This window comes from Neovison vison, chromosome 13 (genome assembly GCF_020171115.1).
Source record: "Neovison vison isolate M4711 chromosome 13, ASM_NN_V1, whole genome shotgun sequence".
In the NCBI taxonomy this organism is placed as follows: Eukaryota; Metazoa; Chordata; class Mammalia; order Carnivora; family Mustelidae; genus Neogale; species Neogale vison.
The window spans coordinates 8,221,956-8,240,729 of NC_058103.1; positions in this window are offsets into that span (position 1 = coordinate 8,221,956).

Below are 18,774 nucleotides of genomic sequence, written 5' to 3' on the forward strand. Positions count from 1 at the left end.
TTTGGGACATCAAAGTAAAAACAACTCACATTTGATCAAAAAGATCAGTAAGTGATCCAGGAAGAGGGGGGCTTTGAGATAGTCTTTGAAGGATGGGCAGAATGGAAATCAATTAAACTAAGCAACACATTTGCAGGGAGAGGAGAGAGCCTGAGCACTCGGATAGAGTTTGGAAAGTGCAGGACCCAGATGGAGGAGGGAGATGGGAGCCTAGCAGGTCCAGAACGTGGGGTGGGATAGGAGATCAGAAAGGGCAAGGCTTGAGACAGAGTCAGAGTATACATCCTGGAGGGTTCTGGATGACAAAATAAACACATATACAAATGAAGGCATCTGGTACTTTCCATATTAAAGGTTTTGAGTACAAAAATGGTATAATTTTCGCTGTGCACGAGAAGCCTGACTTAGCATCATCTCATGTAGGCACAAAGACTCTCTTCTAATTCTTATATTGGTGGAAGTGATAACACTTAACCTATAGTTAGAGAGATTTCCTGGAAGCGGTTTCAGGAAGAATTAATGGAACCTTCTGGAAAGCACACAGAGCTGGTTTCACTGTACGATAAGGCAAAGCCGCATTGCCCTCTGACTGCTGGTAGCCAAGCTATATCTGTGAGCGCAGGTATGTGCCTGTACGTCTGCATACACAACGTGGACAGAAACGCAGGCAGCCTTCATCGATAGGATGCTTTGCCTTCAGCGAGCATTGGCCACCAGCGTACACAGGACAGAAGCGGATGTCAAAAGCCTCCCGAAAAGCTGGTGTCTCTTTTTCATTTTACGTAAGGAGCAATAGCTCCTTCACATCCCAAGCCCCTGTCATCCCTTCAGACACGCAGAAGATTTCCTTTCCATAAAGAGAAGACCTTCTGGCCCAACCATGAACCACAACAGCCACAGCCACAGCCAACCCACAACTTCCAGGCCTGAGAAGGAATGAGACCACAACCAAGAAAAGCTGTAAGGGGAGCATCAGAAGGGCTACTGGCTGAGTTCCGTCCCATCTGCCAAATAACCCAGGCCCTGAAGTGACTCCCAGACCTCCGTGTCCCAGCCTCTCAGTTCCCTCCCAGGTCCGCCTGGTTTGGCCCCGAGCAGGGAGAAGGCATCGCAGCTACACTCAGATGGTGTATGTCTGGGTTCAAATCCTGGTCCCGCTGCTCCCAAGCTCTCTTGACTTGGAGTAGGTGATTTGTTCCCTTTAAACACTAGAGAATGCCAGGAGAATTAAATGACTCATCATTTATAGAATGCCTGGCCCCTAAAACGGACTCAATAAATAATGGCTATTATTAGCCAGAGCTCCTTTTGTCACTGGAAATTATGTACTTAGATGGTATTGCTGTGATATTTGGGATTGGGGACGGGCGTTTTGAGGAGTAGGGAACTTTGGATCAGTGTGCAATCCGTCTTGATAATGTGGACCCAAGATGAAGCATCAAGATCATTTGAAGTCTGGAACCGGCAGCCAGTGCATGGACATCTCCTCCCCACTTTATACCAGCTGCAGATGTGATAAAGAACCTTCTACACCCTCATCTGAGTTGCCAAGGAGAACGATCATCAGGACTGAGACTGGGACGGAGCCTCAGGCAGAGCCCAGAACACAGGCCTCCCTGTGTGCTGCCATCAGTCTGATCGCTAATACCTTTCACACAGTTGTTGAGTTAAACAGCAACCCTACCGTCCACCCCACCTTTGCCCCCATAGCTTCATCCTGCCTGCCCGGGTATCCCAAGAGAAACTGGAACCTTGGAGACCTCCACATGGAACCTGCCTCTGGCATGCCCCATCGAACCATGCCATCAGGGTCCAAAAGAAGACAGCTTTGGCTCAACAGGGGCCCACACAGCATCGTAATTACAGGCCATGCTTGGAACTACTTAATAGACATTCGCATCTTGACTCCACCATTTTCCAGGTGGTCTGACCTTGGGAATATTACTGAAGCTTTCTGAGCCCCCAGTTTCCTCTTAAGAAAAATAGGATCAAACCCAACACTTAATAAGATACAGCATGACTCGGCCGAGCCCCAGGTCCAACCCTTGTCAGACAGGAGCCCCTTTGTTCCACACACCGGAGTCTCTGGCCAAGAACTTGGAAGGGAGGGAAGGCAGTGGGCAATGCCTTTGTCCTTCGAAGCCAGGTGCACGGGCTTGTTTGCTCCCATACTCCTCAGAAGAGGGATGAAAAGGTACCAATCCTAGAGCCCTTCTCAACAAATCACTTACCAAATCACCTATGCTTTTTGGCAAAGCATTCCTGCTTCTTCCCTATTCCCTTTAGGACGACATCTGCCAAAGGACATCAGGATGTTCCATGGTAGTGTATCCAAGACCTGGGATGATTCTGGCCAGGACCAGAGAGTCCTGCCTTCTCCCTAGGGGTTCCTTTCTGAATTAACAAAGGGGTGTCAGGGCTTCATTTAAATATTCCAGCCATTAATCCTGGGCACTCGCTGCAGGGCTGTTGCAGCCCTTTGGGTGTTTTGAATACATTTTAAGGATCATTGCAAATTTGATTGCCATCAATAAAATCGCAAACAATATAATTATATTTGTTTGCTTATGTCTAAATAGGTGCACACATGTGAAATGTGAGTATGCTAATATAGGCAAATATGCATGCATATACATATTTGTGATTTCGGGATATATAGAGATTCATACCTACCCAGCACACAAATGCACTTATATAACTTGCAAAAATAATCTACTTCTTCTTTTTTCTGTGCTATACCGGAAAAAAAAAAAATCAAATCTAAGCACGGAGGAACTGAAAAAAAACTACATGTATCATTCACCTGATTTCAATTGTGCCTCCCTTTGAACCTCAGCCAAATCATTTTGTACATTAAAAATTGGTCAGGGATGATAAGATTCCATTTTCATGGTTGGTAATGCAGAACCAGGGAAAGAATACAATTACAGACCCCTGAGTAAACTCTGCGAATGTCAACTTGATGTAAATGATCAAGTGTCGACAAAGGGGCTGGGGAGGGAGGGCTCGGAGAGGGAAGGAGAGCTGATCTCCAACGGAGAGCAAGAGACAGCCGGACGGAAGGAGAGAGACATAAGCGATCGTCCTCCTCAGACCTTGCTGGAGCGGAAACGCGGGGCTCTTGGGGCCGGGCAGTTTCTCACACATTCGAGCTCTCGGCCAGTCTTGAGAGTGCCGAGGTGTGGCAGCTAAATGCATTTATTTCACTCCCCAAACATTTCCTAGGCACCCACTTGGGCCAGTAAATGCCAAACAAAAGGAGCAAAATAAGATTGACTTTAGGCGGCCTGGCTCGGCCGTGGAGGGTTTCCTGCTGCGGTGGGAAGAGAAGCCCAAACAGACGCTCCTCCAGCACCCGAGGGGTGGACACACAGACAAAGATCCTGCCTGGAGAGAAAAAACAATCAGCTCAGCCTGCCTCTCCTACCACCAGCTGGGTCACAAGAACAGCAGTGCTAAGTCCGAGAAATAGAGGCCAACCCTACCTTGCTTGGAGGCCGCCCTTAGTGGGATATCATGCCTCTGAGCAAACGGGAGAGAGCCAGGAGATGAAGTCTCCAGGCCACATCACACAGAAGACTATGGAAAGAACTGAGACTCTTTCTCTTGGGAAGCAAAGCCTCAGGGGGATAAGATCTAGTGTCAAAAAGCTGCTGGGAACTGGGGCAGAGCAACCAAAGCACCTGGAGGGTTTTGGACACCAGACTCCAGTCCAGTAAATAGAAATGGTCAGAACAGATTTCTGTGCGGTCACAAAGAGAGGGGTATCCAACATTAAAGCGTCTTTGTGTGATAATGAGCTCCCTGTTACTGTAAGTACGATAGAAGGTTGGTCCACCACTTGTTTTAGCACATTGGAGGGAGCATTTCTGCACTGGAATGGGAAAGGTGTTGATTGAAATGTACTGAGAAGGGCTTAAAAGGAGAGATGGGTAATTAGAATCCAGGTGTGTATCCGCTTCAAAGGAGGAGTGAGTTTGAAGTCATAATTTGCCCTCCATGTCCCTTCCATTTGTCCTCCATCTATGATATCTCGTGCCCTGTGACACACGACCCCACAGTGATGCCTCTTTAGACTGTCTTCTCCAACACTCGGCATGTGTGTTCCTTCTCGGATTCAACAATGCTAGGTATCCAAACGGTGGGCTCCCATCCAGGCTCTGAAGATACAACGGGGCGTGAGACCCTTGAACTCTCTGGTATTTGTCTGATCTGTTGTTGCTAAACCTGGCGGTGGTCATGTATGAACCCAAGTGTTAGCCACGAGGCCAAGATGGCAGGTGTACTTTCATCCACCTGGAAACTCATCAGTGCTCATGAGGGATATTATATGGCAAGTGGTATTTGGAGCACAGCCAAAGAGAAGCTTCGCTAAACTAAAGGCAAAAGTCATACCTTTAGGGCTTCCCTCCACCTCTCCTGTTGGGGGGGAGGGGGCGGTGCTGTCTGCTATGGTGATGGGAGGAGGAGTAGAATGAAGGAGGGAGGAACTGGCAAGGCAATTGACTGATGAGGTTCAACCTATGACAGGCACTGTCCACACAGATTCTCCAGAGCCAGCCTTGGAAGTCCCAGTGCTGCTCTTATGGGGCTAGATTGTCATTTCAAGACTCCAGGCTTCTGGGTGCCATATTGGTTCTGCTTTCTCCATGACCATGGGAATTCAGGGAGTTGGAGGTAGTTATCCATGTTACAGCCTAGGTCTCCAGCGGTGCCTTGGATTTCCTTTTCCTACTTCTGGCATCTTCATGAGAGAGCCAACCATTTCTCCTTTGACTCCAGAAATGCAGAGAGTACCACATAGGCTGCTTGCCAACTGCATCTCTGAGGTTGGTCTCAGGTCAAATAGAACTAGCTTGTGGTTCTATGGATGGGCACGCAGGCTGTCTCTCACCAACAGGAGGTTCCTCTGAGTGCTCCTTGTTCCCCTCGCCTTCCATGGCCTCGCCAGCTTGGTTGGAAGAACTGTTTGTGCGGCCAGGAGCCCTAGATAGGAAGACCTGGGGCATGGGCAGGAAACTAGAAAAAGGACTCTAGATTAAGACATCAAAGAACCTTCAGGGTCTGGTTAGTCATTTTTGAGGTCCTGTCTTCCTAAGGGGACCCCAAACCATATCTACCACCACACATGAGTATTTTTCTACCTCCCCAACATCTCCTATGGCACCCAGGGAGCTAACTTGCTGGATTAGTGGGTTTGCTGATCATAACTGAAGTATGACTCTATGTCTTTCCCACTGTTCCCTCAGGACCGTCTCAGTACTGGCAGGGGAGGTGGGGGCAATCTGAAAAATAGGGACTTGCAAACCCGTGCTCCCCGCCCAACCAAGAGCCTGTCCACCTCATCCCACAGGGACCCTGAGTTGTTCTGTGAGAAGCCAAGTGGGCGTGGCCAGCCTGGGAGCTCCAGACCCACACAGTGCGAGGACCGAGGACGGTGAAGACAGGAGGACAGACACTGAGCAGGGATGACCCCCATCCAGGGCCGAGGCCCGCGTCCTTGGGGGACCCAAAAAGAGCAAACGTTTTCCAGGAGGAAGAACACCCATCTCCCTACCATCCCATCATCATTCAAAAGCTGAGAGCAAGACTGATTTTTCCAATTTATTTTAGAATTATCAACCGAACTGATTAAAGCAGCTATCAACTTGGGTTGTTCTTTATGTGTCGTCCTCGTTTCACATTTCCAATGTTTTTTCGCGCGCAGGCTGCATAAATTATTGAAACATTATTTTATTTATCCATCCCCCTGTGACAGAAATAGGTTTTCTGAAAGCAGATCTTTCCCTAATCAGTTTTGTTTTTCTTGGTTTTGCTTCCAAATAGCTCCATGAATTTCAGGCTGACAGATGTGTAGCACTGGTTTACTTCTTTAGTGTGAAACAAGCCACGACAGGAGGAGAAAGAGAAAGGGTCTGGATGTCAGAGTCCTTGGACATAGACGACCGGTGCCTGGGGGACAAGAGACTTCCCGAGTTGGTCCAGAGAGCGGGCAAGAGGAAGATGGCACCGTGAAGTGATGGGCTGGTGATGGTGGCCTCAGCTTCCTCGGGGTTCAGGGCATGCGGGTCTAAACTTCACTGCTCCAGTGCCTGGTTTACAGACCTCCCCTTCCCAGCGGTGGGCCATGCCCAGTGGGAGGCACCAAAGGTACCAGGTCCACGGTGACCATACAGTGAAACCGGCCCAGCATCCACCCACATGGCACTGACAGCTTTTCCCAGGAGTCATCTGGGAAGGGCCACTCTAACTGCAAGACATGTTTAAAGGGTGGGTCTCTTGTATCTCTGCGGGAACATGCCTCCTGTCTAAAGTATCTGGGAGACAAGGAGTGACATGTGCTGCCAAGAGAAGAGAGGTGCCCATGTAAACTCAGATGTGCCAGAGAACACTTAGGAGGGCTCTCCATGCTTTGCAAGACATTAGCCCTCTTCACAGGGATCAGCCTACGTCACAGGGCTTCGTCCACCTGGCCTTAAGAATTGGGGGCTGTGGGCTGAGCTCTCCAAGGGAGTCCCAGAGAATCATGCAGGACTGTATCCAGGGTCCCATGTGGCCCCCCAGTGCATGACCAAGGGAGTCGCTCCAGGTGTCCACACCCCTCCTAACAGAGCCACTTGCCTATAAGTACCACCCGTGGTCCAGCAACAGTTCCTCAACCATAAGACACATTCCCGTTCCAGAAGCCATAGAGTCGGGGGGCGAGGGGGGATGTTCAACCTAAGACACACTCCCATTCCAGAAGCCATAGAGTCGGGGGGCGAGGGGGGATGTTCAACCTAAGACACACTCCCATTCCAGAAGCCATAGAGTCGGGGGGACGAGAGGGGTAGGGATGTTCACTCTACGATCAAGGAGGTGTGGTATCTCCACACATGCTATTCCTTCTTGGAATTCCTTTCCCTGACTGGACCCCCCTGCCCACCACCACCAGCACCACCAATTTCCCAATCATCATGAAGTTTAGAGGAGAACTCAGAAAAGATTTTCGGGCCTCCCTCAGACAGCCAAAGACAGTCTTTCCCACGGGAAGCCTTTAAGAAAGGGTCAAGTTTCCTCCAGAGCAGAGCCTAGAACAAGGATCCTGACCCAGGTCACATGATTCACCGGGACAGAGAGCTCTTTGAGAAAGGTCCCTTCAGGAGGGAGGACTGCAGGGCAGGGAAGGGAGGGAGCCAGCCAGGATGCAGCCTCAGGTCAAGGCTGCTCCCCCCACCCCCAGCTCCACAGGTGGGCTGGAGGCCTCTGGAACAGAAACACACTCAGAGCATTGTCTGCACCTTGAAGCACAGGAGCTGCCCTCTTACCCCCGGGTCAGCCAGTCATCAGCTCTCTGCGGTTCCCATGTCAAGTGGGTGTGCGTAGGTCAAGGGCATTCTCCAGATGAGAGGGGCAGCTGAGAGCTGTTGGCAGCCCACCCTTACAGCCGCTGGTGGTCAGGGTTATGTAAAGGCCATCTGGGTAGGGCACCGACAGCCTCCACGAAGATCCTCCTCTACAGACCTGCTGCTCTGGGCACCATCGTGGCGGTGACAATCATTCAGGGAGCTCCCGCTGAAGTTACATTCTACATCGATGGCTATGTTGGTGATCCCATTAAACCCCCGTGCACCCTGGAACAGAAAGCAACATCCCCCTTGAATGGGAATATCACTGAGGCTCAGAGATCTCATGGGACCTGCTGACAGGTACACAGCCGGTCAACCATGGACCAAGTTCGCAGCAAATGTTCATTTGAACCCCAGTTTATCAGACATCAGAGTCTGTGTTCTATTAACTATGTTTCTGGCTTCATTCCATTAGGGCAATTACCACACCACATTATGTTTGTTTGCACATCCCTCTCTCCCGTGAACTGTGGTCCCACATGAATAAAGACTGCCTTCCTTTCTCCCCACTTCTTCCTTTCTTTCACTCTCTGTCGGGCTGTATTGCCACCATTTACTGAACGCACCCCGAGCCAGGCCCTCGCTGGGCCCTCGTGGTCAGCTGTATTATTTGTGCCATTTATCATTAAGATGACTTACAGCCACTCGTTGCCCTCAGACTTCCCAGCTTCACTGGCATCAGGCTCGGGAATATGACTGACTTTAGTCAATGGGATTGAATGAAGGGATAAGCCTCTGAGGGAAAGATACATAATACCAGTAAGGAGGAAGACAGGAAGGTCTGACCTAATCCCAGGGTTGGGGAAGGCACCAGTGAGGCAAGATCTGAAGGAATCAGATGCAACTAAATGGAAAAACAAAGGACGCCACTGTTTGTGCAAAGGCCCCATGGTGGAAGGGAGCATGATATCATCAAAGCTTTAAAACAAGGCTGATGGGTAGAGCACATTTGGGTGGCTTAGGAAGATCATAGGACTTCTCCAAGCCTCCTTCCTTGTTTATAAAAAAATAGTGCAAGACCAAAAATTGATTTCTTCTGTTTTCAAGGTACCCTTTTCCCTTCTCTGATCCCAGAGCTGGGCAGAGAACCCTCCCATGGGGAGACACCAGTGTCTTGGCCCGCAGGATCTCATCCTGGACAGGGCTCACCTGAAACACGGGGGCTGCTCTCATCCCCCAGCACCCACATCTACCGTACTCCCAACCCCAGTCAGTAACAAAATAAAAAATCAATTTGGTTTATCTTCTTCAAACAAAAGAACACAGAAATCTCTTAATAAGAAGAAAATAGGCCTATTTATAATCAGACCAAGAAAACTGCACATGTAATGTGCTTCGTGCCTCAAAACTAATTTCTTTAAAATTTTTAATTTGGAGCACACAAAATAACTACTTTTAAAAATATGCAATTGCACGACTAATTCCATATTAATGAAACTCAACATCTGTGGCTTTTCACATCTGATAGAGTTAAAATATTACCAAATTAAAGCAAGGGATTAATTTGTTTTGACTTATTAATATTGGTTAGCTAGTCAAGTTTATTTTCCCCCATTTTCTAATTTTTTTTTCTTTTTTTTTTTTTTGGTCCTTAACCAGCTCTGTCCTGTCCTTCAAAGACATTAGAATTATAGTAATCACCTTCAGCGTCTTGCCATTCACGCAAGGTACCACTATTCCGAAGTAGGCACTCTGCTCCTTTTTAGCTGCCTTAAGTCAATAGTCATAAAACATCATCATTTTTTCCTTCTACTCAATTCCCAGCAACTCTGTCTCTAAATTCCCCCTTGACTTAGAATAGCTGATGTCAAAACGAAATCAGAGCCACTGCCAACACGAACATGACCTCCTCCATCACACGCACAACATTCCAGACCTTTCCTAAATCTTCGTCTCCATCCACCCACGCTTCGGGATGCCTCTGGATATGGTTACCACAACCGCAACCAACTGACACGTGGGGCACACGGGTGAGTTTGACGGCCAACCAAGCCAGAGCACTCCCTGTGGCTCTTTCGTGCGAAGCTCAGGGCTCGGTCCCGGGAGACGGGGGCAGGGAGCAGAACTCGCCTCCTTGTGTCCTCCTGGACTCCAGCCCAGGACAGGATACCGTCAGGACACACGGGACTCCGAACTGAGCTGTCCCTAACACATCACTCTTCACAATTAGGAGGGTTGCAAAGAGTCAGGGTTAGCACCTGTCATCCTGCTACCCTTCCGGCTCTCTGGTTCTCAGTTTCCCCAACTATAAAACCTGGAGAACAGTGGTCTCTCCCCCATAGGGCTGTCCAGCCAGATGAGCCAAACAAGCGTGCTGGGTAGCCAGAGGAGAGAACACATTTCAAGTATGAAGCACAATGTTTAGCACCCCGTAAGCATGCTGTAAATATTTCCTGAATGGATACATAAATGTTTTCAAATCATCCCTTGCTGGGAATACCTTGTAGAGAAAATGTCAGGCTCCCACATCCAGGGAGCTCCCACGATCCACAGGCTGCTGACAATGGTTGGTCATTTTATCAAATTATCAGACCTCGAGTAGGGGCAGGGGAGCCATCGGGAAGGGCACAAATACATTTTGGGACTTGCCACCAGGTGGCTAAAAACAGGCACTCTGGTAGCCCACAGGAAAACAGTCTCTCTAGCGACTTCTGCACAGGCATGGAAACAGAAGATATGCATATGAATGTCCTTTGTAAACTGTAAAGTGCTTTCCAAGGCTTAGCACAGAATGCTTATACCATCTAAGCAGACAGACAAAATGATTGCTTCTTGTACCTTTCAACTTTTCATTCCAAACTACGATTTCTTAGGGGCACAAAATTTCCCTCTGGATTTCCCTAACACGTCATGGCAAAAACTACTGAGTTCTTTGTCTAAAGTTTGCTTAAAATTTAGTTAGCTTAAAAGAAAAAAATTTAGTTAGCTTTCCCGGCTTAAAAAAAAAAAAAAAAAATCAAACCAGTTTTGTGGAAAATTCAGTGCTCAGATCTGTGGGGAATTCATAATTGGCATTTCCATAACCCAGCTGTCTGGCTGTTGAATGGAACCCTAGAATAAATAAACAAACTAACACATGAAAAAGCAAACACTCGAGTTCTGTGGTATTTACAAAAAGGAAAGACAATACAGAATAGAAATAAATTCTCTCATGAATGAGTTTACTTAAAATGGCTTGATTGAAAGCCTTCTAGTATTTTAAGGATTAAAAGTGACTTTTACCGACTCAAAGCAACAGCAAATTGGGAAAGACACAAAATCTTCCTGGTACCATTATTTTAGAAAAATCCTCTCCCCGCCCCCCGCCCCGCTGTGATTTAGGAAATACTCTGTGACTAAGAATTTTCCAGACTTCTTTCTTTTCTTTTCTTTTCTTTTTTTTTTTCTTTTTCTGGACATTCTAAAATGGGCTGCCTTAGACTTGGAGTGAAAAGGGCATTTTATAAGAACAATTAGCAAGAAACAAAAGTGGGGTTCAATTTGCCATTTTATTCTGCATCACTGGAAAAAAGAGACAAAAGGGGGTCATGAAGGTCTGTGGCAGAGACTGCTAATAAATATTCAAAATCTGTTTTTTCTTTCCTTCTCACTAACAAAACCCCTATACTTTGGCAGGTGGCAAATTGCCAACTTATATTAAAAAAAAAAAAAGGCACATTTTCCATTTTCCCTTGTAATAATGTGGCCCATGACATGTAGATGGAAAGTCTTGAGTGAGGTTTTCTGGCAAATTTTTTTAAAGGAAGCTAAGCTAAGATGTATGTCCTTTAAACCTTTCCCCTGGTGATATAAACCTAATAGCTGGAGATTCAGCAGCCATCCTGGCATCATGAGGAAAAGACAAAAAAAAAAATTTTTTTTTGTGAACATCTTGATTCTGAAATCCTTAGAATACTAAGCCCATGCCAACAGTGTCTTTTTCTAAAATTTTTGATTAAATGAGAAAAATCTTATTTGTTCAAACCACCATGGTCCAGCTTCTATTTTGTGATTCCTAACTGACACAAGATCCCTCGCTTCCAGTTTGCCTTTTCAGTGGGAGACAGTGGATTTCCAACTAAAATTAATCCAGAAAAGCACAAAGCAAAGATCAATAAGTATTTAACTTTGGATTTTTAGTAAGTGGGCTCCTTCTGAGTCTCAGACCACTTAATTCTAACCAAACACTCAAAAGGGGGTTCAAAGTGTATAAAGATTTCAGGCAGAACACAAACATTTGCTCTGAAATGTTTAACATGAGCAGTTAGAGTTTGTAAAATGATCATCATCTCTGTGCCCACCTTCCAGTGTAAGACAGAACATACCCTTGCAGCCAAAGCCCCTCTGTAGATCTCCCAGGCAATTCCTCTTTCCCCCAACCCAAAGCACCTACTTTGCTAAACTGAGTGTTCTTCATTCCTTTATGCTTTATACTCTCCAGGCAACAAATAATATGTCTGGTGGATTAAAAAAATAAAAGGCTCTAGATCCAACTTCCTACATTCACATTCCAGCTCTGATATTTGCAAGCTGGGTAACCTTGAGCAAGTTACCTAACCTCTCTGTGGTTCCGTTACCTCATTAGAAAATGAGAATAATCATGCTTACCTCATAGGCTTATGATGAAAATAAATGACCCCATAAATGTAAAATCTGCCATCTGTTAGGTCTATATACTTATTTTCTTGTTATTTTCAGGAGGATACATATAGTTTTTATAGTTTTTTATGCCTCTTATATAGGTTCCCCACCAGATTTTTCATCATAAACCATCATCTAATATAAAGATTATTGCATTTGTAATAAGCTAAATGCAGTCTGTAATTTTAATATTCGGTATTACATATGATTTTAAAAATGTTTTTCACAAGCAGAATTTGGCTCACCCACCCCAGTTCCAGGGCTGCCTCACTGAGTAGCACCAGCGTCCACTTGGGAACCCAAGCAGTAACGCAGGTGCGATCAGGGTCATCTGACCCTCCATGGGACACCTATCTCCCATGCATCCCTGCTCTGCATCCGCTCCTGACCCCTGCTTCTCAGCCACCTGCCTGGCCCACCTCCTGCCTTGTTTCCAGATCACCCCCCCCTCACAGTTCCTAATTCACCCTCCACAAAGCAGCCAGAGTGCTTCTGCAAGGCGGAAAGAATAAAGCCATCAGCCCCCTGGTACAGACCCCTGGAGGTTCCATGCGGTCTAACAGGACTGTCCACACTCCACCCATCCATTTTGCTGCGGCCATAATAGACCTGGGGTGCTCTCTCCTCCAGTCCTATTCCAGGTCTCTCCCCTTCCCACCACCCTGCATGCCCTTCTCCTGACTGACTCCCCTATGTGGGAGCGGGGCCTCAGCTTGCATGTTACTCCCTCCCTCCAGGAGGACGTAACTTGCCCCCAAGCCCAGGCAGGTGCCATGCTGTGAGCACCCACAGCACTGGACATCCTTGTTCAAGCCACACAGCCCTCTGGGATTGCCCCCTGACTACCCCACTTGCCTTCTAGACTCCAGTCCCTGACGGCAAGAGGGAGTGGGCGCTGGTCCCACTGCACGGCCCACACTAGGAATAGAGGAGTGAGTGAATACTTGTGTTCCATCAGCATCTACGCTGATTCCCATGGGCTTTTATTTTTTCATTGCTTGTTAGAGTCCACCTTTCTTCTGATCCCATAGCCTGAGATATTGGCTCTCCCAGAGAGTGATAAGGACAAATATTTCAAAGGTAAATGAACTCCACTGTTGATGAAGGAAGGGGAAATTAGCACTCTGAAAAAGTGTTAATGAAACTCCAAGTGCAGCATTTGGGGGAAGAATATTGAGTCATAGCCAGCTGAATTGTCAATTTAAAAATATTTTGACCCCCAAATTCTCCTTCTTGGACAATATCCTGCAGAAATATTAAATATGAGTCCTTAGGAACATTTGTAAGGAGGTGCACATGAGCAGTATTGATAATAAGAAGTCTAGGACCCACCTAGTACCCTTTAAAACAGAAATAATTGAAGGAACAGAGAGAAAGTCATGCTATGAAGTACCATGCAGTGGGTGATAGAGGCGCATACTTCTTGTTATAGAAAGATTCTTCAAATACTTTATTAAGTGAGAACATTCAGAATGTATTATGTATAATGGGTTACAATTTATGTAAAGAAAAAGTAGATACAATCGTGTAAATGAATAGAGACAGGGCTAAAGGAGGCATTATAAGCAGGGATTGCCTCTCAGCTCGTATAAGCTTAAAGGGGAAATGGAAGGACTAAACAGGGATTTTCATTTTCTTAATATATTTTCTATACTGTTTAAACCCTACTTTGGCATATACTTGGATATTACCTGCTATGTTATGACCCACTGTCAGGGAACTCGAAAGCTAACGGTCACAGATTCAACAAATGAAGCAGGATGAAAAGGACCAGGGTTCTTTTTTTTTCCCCATGCCATTTCTCACTTCTAAAGACACCAATGGAAACAATCCTATGAGGTGAGAAGGACTGGTTTTTATCATTATCATTTAAAACCAGAGGGAACAAAATTAAGCTCCAAGAAGATAAATGACCACACATGACCCCTAATAGGCCCTAGAGCCACATCATTCAGCAAAGATTTAGTGAGTGCTTAACACATTTGTTAAATTCTCTGAGACCTAGTTTCCTCATCTATAAGATGGAAAAACTAATCCATGTGGTTCAGAAGATGAAATGACAACAAACAGGAAAATCTCTCAGCACAATACTTGGCACAGAAAATACTTGTAACGGTCCCAAACTAAGAGCACCAACTTTTTCTCTTAGCTTATTTCCCTTTTTCTTTAGCACTCTGTAATTGCACTATGCCATGTCTACATGGGAATTTTTTTGTACACTGCTTCAGACTTTCCAGGCTCCCTCTCCATGGCTCCATACATACTTCATGTTATCTGTTTGTATCACTCTCTGCCATAGTCAGGGAGCTTGGGGGACACTACTCACTTGTGGTTTCCAACTCACTAATTCTCTCTCCAGCTGTCTCTAATCTCTTATCTACTCCATTCAGCTTTTTAAAAATGTAACTCTTATTTCCAATGTTTCCTGGAAGTTATTTCTTGTCTTCAACAAATTTTCTTTAGTTTACAGATGATATTCTGACCCTAATCTAATTGAGAATTAGAACTTACATATTCTAATTCTTTTCAGATTTATCAACAGCAGTTTCAACAATGTAGCATTTAAGCATGAGTGATTCAGAGCCACAGTATCTGGGTCAGTTCCAGCTCGGTCATATACTAGTTATATATTATATAATCTTGGGTGAAGCTGAGTATACCTCTATTTCTCTTTGCTTTAAAATTATGATAATTATCATGAACACTTCTTAGAGTTTTTAGGTACCTTAAATGAGTTGATACTGTAAATCATCTGGAACAGTGCCTAGCATATGCCCAGGCTTCAATACATATTCACTATGGCTGTGAGTTCTGTTTCTTTGGGTTTAAATTCCTCCATGTGACAGATATACTGGGTGTCTCCTGTTGTATTCAATTTCTTCATGTGCTTTTAACTTTTGGCTTACGAGTTCAAGATGCATAGAAGTTCTTCCACGAGGCCCTCTCTGTCCATTGGTTTCATGGATGTTTCAACTGAAACCACCCCCACACTGTCCAACCCTAAAATAGGTCTTACATCAAGAGTCTGGGTCCTTCAAATTCTAGATGCTGTTGCTAAAACCCCACCACAAACAGAACTGTAGAAAGGACTGCTGGGTCTTTTGGCTTCTGGCTCCAAGTGCTCAGCTCCTGTCACACCTCCACAACTCCCTCTTTCCTGGGCATCCCAAGAATGCAAACTAGCACCAGCTGGTGGCGGGTCGAGGAAGGTAATGAGTGGGAAGTAACAAGTGAAATGGTCACCAGTGGTCCTCCAAGGTATGATTCTTGTCTTCATCATTTCTAGATTTCTAGCATCCAACACCATGCACTCAATAAATGTCTGTTGTATAATCACTAAATGAATAAATAAATAAAAGAAAATCTGGTGATGAGGTCTGAGGGTCCCTGGTAAATTTTCATCTATTATTGGAGAGCTAAGGTATTGGGACCAACAGACTAAATTAATGTGAAATTGCCACTCTCAGCCCTCTAACTCCCTCTCAAGTTTTAAATTTGACATTTGAGGATGACTGTAGATTCCCTGACCAAGCTAGGTGTGTGGATGGGAACACCATCTGGTCATAGAATCTCAGAGTTGGGAGGAAGCATAGTTGCCAAAAGATGAAGCACGGTCATTCATTCGATGCTGTCAGCTCCCCAGATCCCAGTGGAGTCTGCCACTGTATGGTCTCACATCTGGAAGGCAGTGGCCACTGTGAGTCCAATTACCATAGCCTCGCTGGGTCACCAGCTTTCTGCACAAGAAGGTGGCCCAGAAACATTGTTTTTGTGCTTGCTGGTCAAAAGATCCAGTCATTAATTCAATATTTTGCCAAAAGTGGGGGACATATTTTCTGGGGTAGCATGAGATGATTTTAGGTGGTTTCCAGACACAGCATATCAACATTAACTCATGTGCTGGTTTTCTTTCATCCTTTTTAATTATCTCCCACAGAAAGTCTCTGTTAAGTGCTGGCATGACTTTAACACCCTTCTAATGTCTGCAAGTCTCCTATTTAACAAAAAACAGGTTTGTAAGTTAACCCCTAGAGCAGAGAGAAGTATGTAACTTCATGTTTTCATTGTACATTTTATAATGACCCTCAATTTATGGCGTGGGTTCCTGATTTTTCATGTCTGATCGTGTTATCAGAGTTCCCTGTTAAGTAAATATCCTGGTGTTTAGAATTAAAGAATAATATTGAATGGATAAAAGTACAGGAGGCACTTGGCTGTGGTGAAGACCAATGGCATTAGTACAGGGATGAGTGACGGAAGCCTGGAAAACAAGCTAATTTCACAGGCCATGCTGAGGGTAAGGCAGGTGGGGAAGAAGGAAAGGAACTAGCATTTATGGAGCCTACTATGCACCTAGCAATTGGGTTAGGCATTTTTTTATACCTTGTTCATTCAGCTGATACAGGCAGGGATTTACAGAAGCAGTATAGCAGAGTGGTTTAAAGTGCAGACTCAATTTGGATTTGGAATAAGTGACCAAACTACTCTGGGCCTTAGTTTATAGTCATTATACTTAGCAAATAAAAATACAGGATGCCTGATTATATTTAAACTTCAGATAAATGGTTTTAAAAATGGTATAAGTATGTAAATGTATATATATACATACATATATATATGCATGTGGGGAAGAGAATATATATATATATATATATATATATAGCATATATTACACCATGCCCCAATATTTGGGACACACATACACTAAAGAGAGGTGTTATTTATAATCCAAGATCCAGATTTAACCGGGCAACATAAATTGAGTGTGGTAGCCCTTCCTCTACTTCCTTCTCTGCAATATCGGCTAATAATAGTCTCTACCAAATCAGTAACTTAATACATGTAAAGTATTTAGAACAGTGCCTGAAATATGGTGAATGCTTGATAACTGCGTTGTTACCTGTTTAATTCTTTCGAGAGGAGGTGATTGAAAATCTGCCCCAAAGCGGCACCTAGGTGGCTCAGGCAGTGAAACAGCTGACTTTTTGATTCTGGCTCAGGTCATGATTTCACGATTACGAGATGGAGCCCTGTGTCAGGCTTTGGGCTTGGCAGAGGCTGCTTGGGATTCTCTCTCTCTCTCTCCCTTTGCCCCACCTGTTCTTGTGCTCTCTCGCTCTCTCGCTCTCTCTCTCTCTTTCTCAAACTTCCAGGGAAACCCAGGGCTCCATGGCACACAGTGTGGAAAACAACTCATCTCAAACAGCCTCTATTTTGAGTAAAACCAGGAAGCTCCCTGAGGTCAGAGATAAAGCATATTCTCACCCAAAAAGGCAAGGAAGCTGCACACAGTTAAAACTCAGTTAATATTGATTAAGCATTAAAATATCACCTTGCGTATTTAAAAAAAAAAGTCAAAATATATCAAGATTGTATAGCTAGTGTCTGCCCTGACACTTGAATTTGCCAACAAGTATGTATTGAGGGACAGTGTTTGGGTCTTAATGAGCTCATAGTCTGGCCACAAAGGTAAGTGCTGGAAACTTCTAGGAAATGAGAGCAGATAGCATGAAAGAGATGCCCGATTCATGTTCTCTTTCTGGAGCCTTTAAGAAAGGGGCAGTCTGGTTCAGGGCAAATCCCAGTCTGTTTCTGTGAGGCTGTGTCCTAATTCCTCCTGTTCCCACTGTCCTTTTGAATTCTCTGGACTCTGGACTGGCTTTTGGAACAAATTTATGTCGGTGCTTAAGTAAGAGCCAGCCCTTGTTTTGGCACCTACTGTGAAATTAGCCTGCACACGGCCCAGGTGATTGAGAAAAGTGTAAGCCAGTGCATGACCCCAAAGCCATCTGGCCAAAAAGATAAATTCTATAAACCTCCAGAACACAAGAAACAAGCATACCGTTGAATGGCAGAAGCCGGGAGGAAAATAGGACCCATAGGGAGAAATGATAAGAAGGCATATTTGAGAGTGATTTCTTACAAGCAGAACTAGCACAAGACAGGGTGGATTGCACGGGGAGGCAATGAGTCCCCCATCACTGGAGGTATGCAAGGGAAGTCTGGACATTCCTTCATGGGAATGCTGTTCAGAGAAACTCAGCAGAATCTGGATGAGTAGGTCTTTGTGGGTCCTGCTAACGAAGAGGCTCCATGGGTCTGCCCCTGGTATTAGGCACATAGGGTCTGGGAGGTGATGGGACTGAACTCCATCCCCCAGTTTTGCCCAAGGATCAGCCGCACAGGTAAGATGTGATGAAGTGCCTGGCAGGGAGCGGAAGGGTCCTCATCTGGGGCTGTGCTTGAGTTCCTGCGAGTAGCACTTCCTGTATCTGCTGTGGAAAGAGTGGCGGGGGGAGGCACAGAGATGTCCGTGCAGGCAGAAGGTCGTAGGTCTCCATGCTCCGGCTACCCGGCCCGGTGCTAAGGGGCTGCCGGCAAAGCCAAGCTGGGCGCAAACCCCACCGCTCGCAGGGACTGTTTTATACTGGAGTTGCAACAAGACGATACAAAGCTTTTAAGTCTTATTTTTTTTACAACATTAGAAGATATTATCTGCCTTACGCCGAAACCATCTGGAAAGGCAGGAAGGCACACGGCCTGCTGCCGGGATGCTCTGCTCAGCTCGGCAGTCCTGGTGTGGAAAATAAAACGCCTGTAGCCTTCACCCTGCAACTGTCCGTTCCCCGGAGCCGGAGCCTCTCTCCAGCTCCACAGCCGGACCCCAGCCCAGCACGCGTCTGCAGCTTCTCTTGGGCCTTCTGGCAAACTCATCTGGGAGACGGGTGCTGCCTGGGCACGCTTTATTAGGGTTGTTATTTTGGTT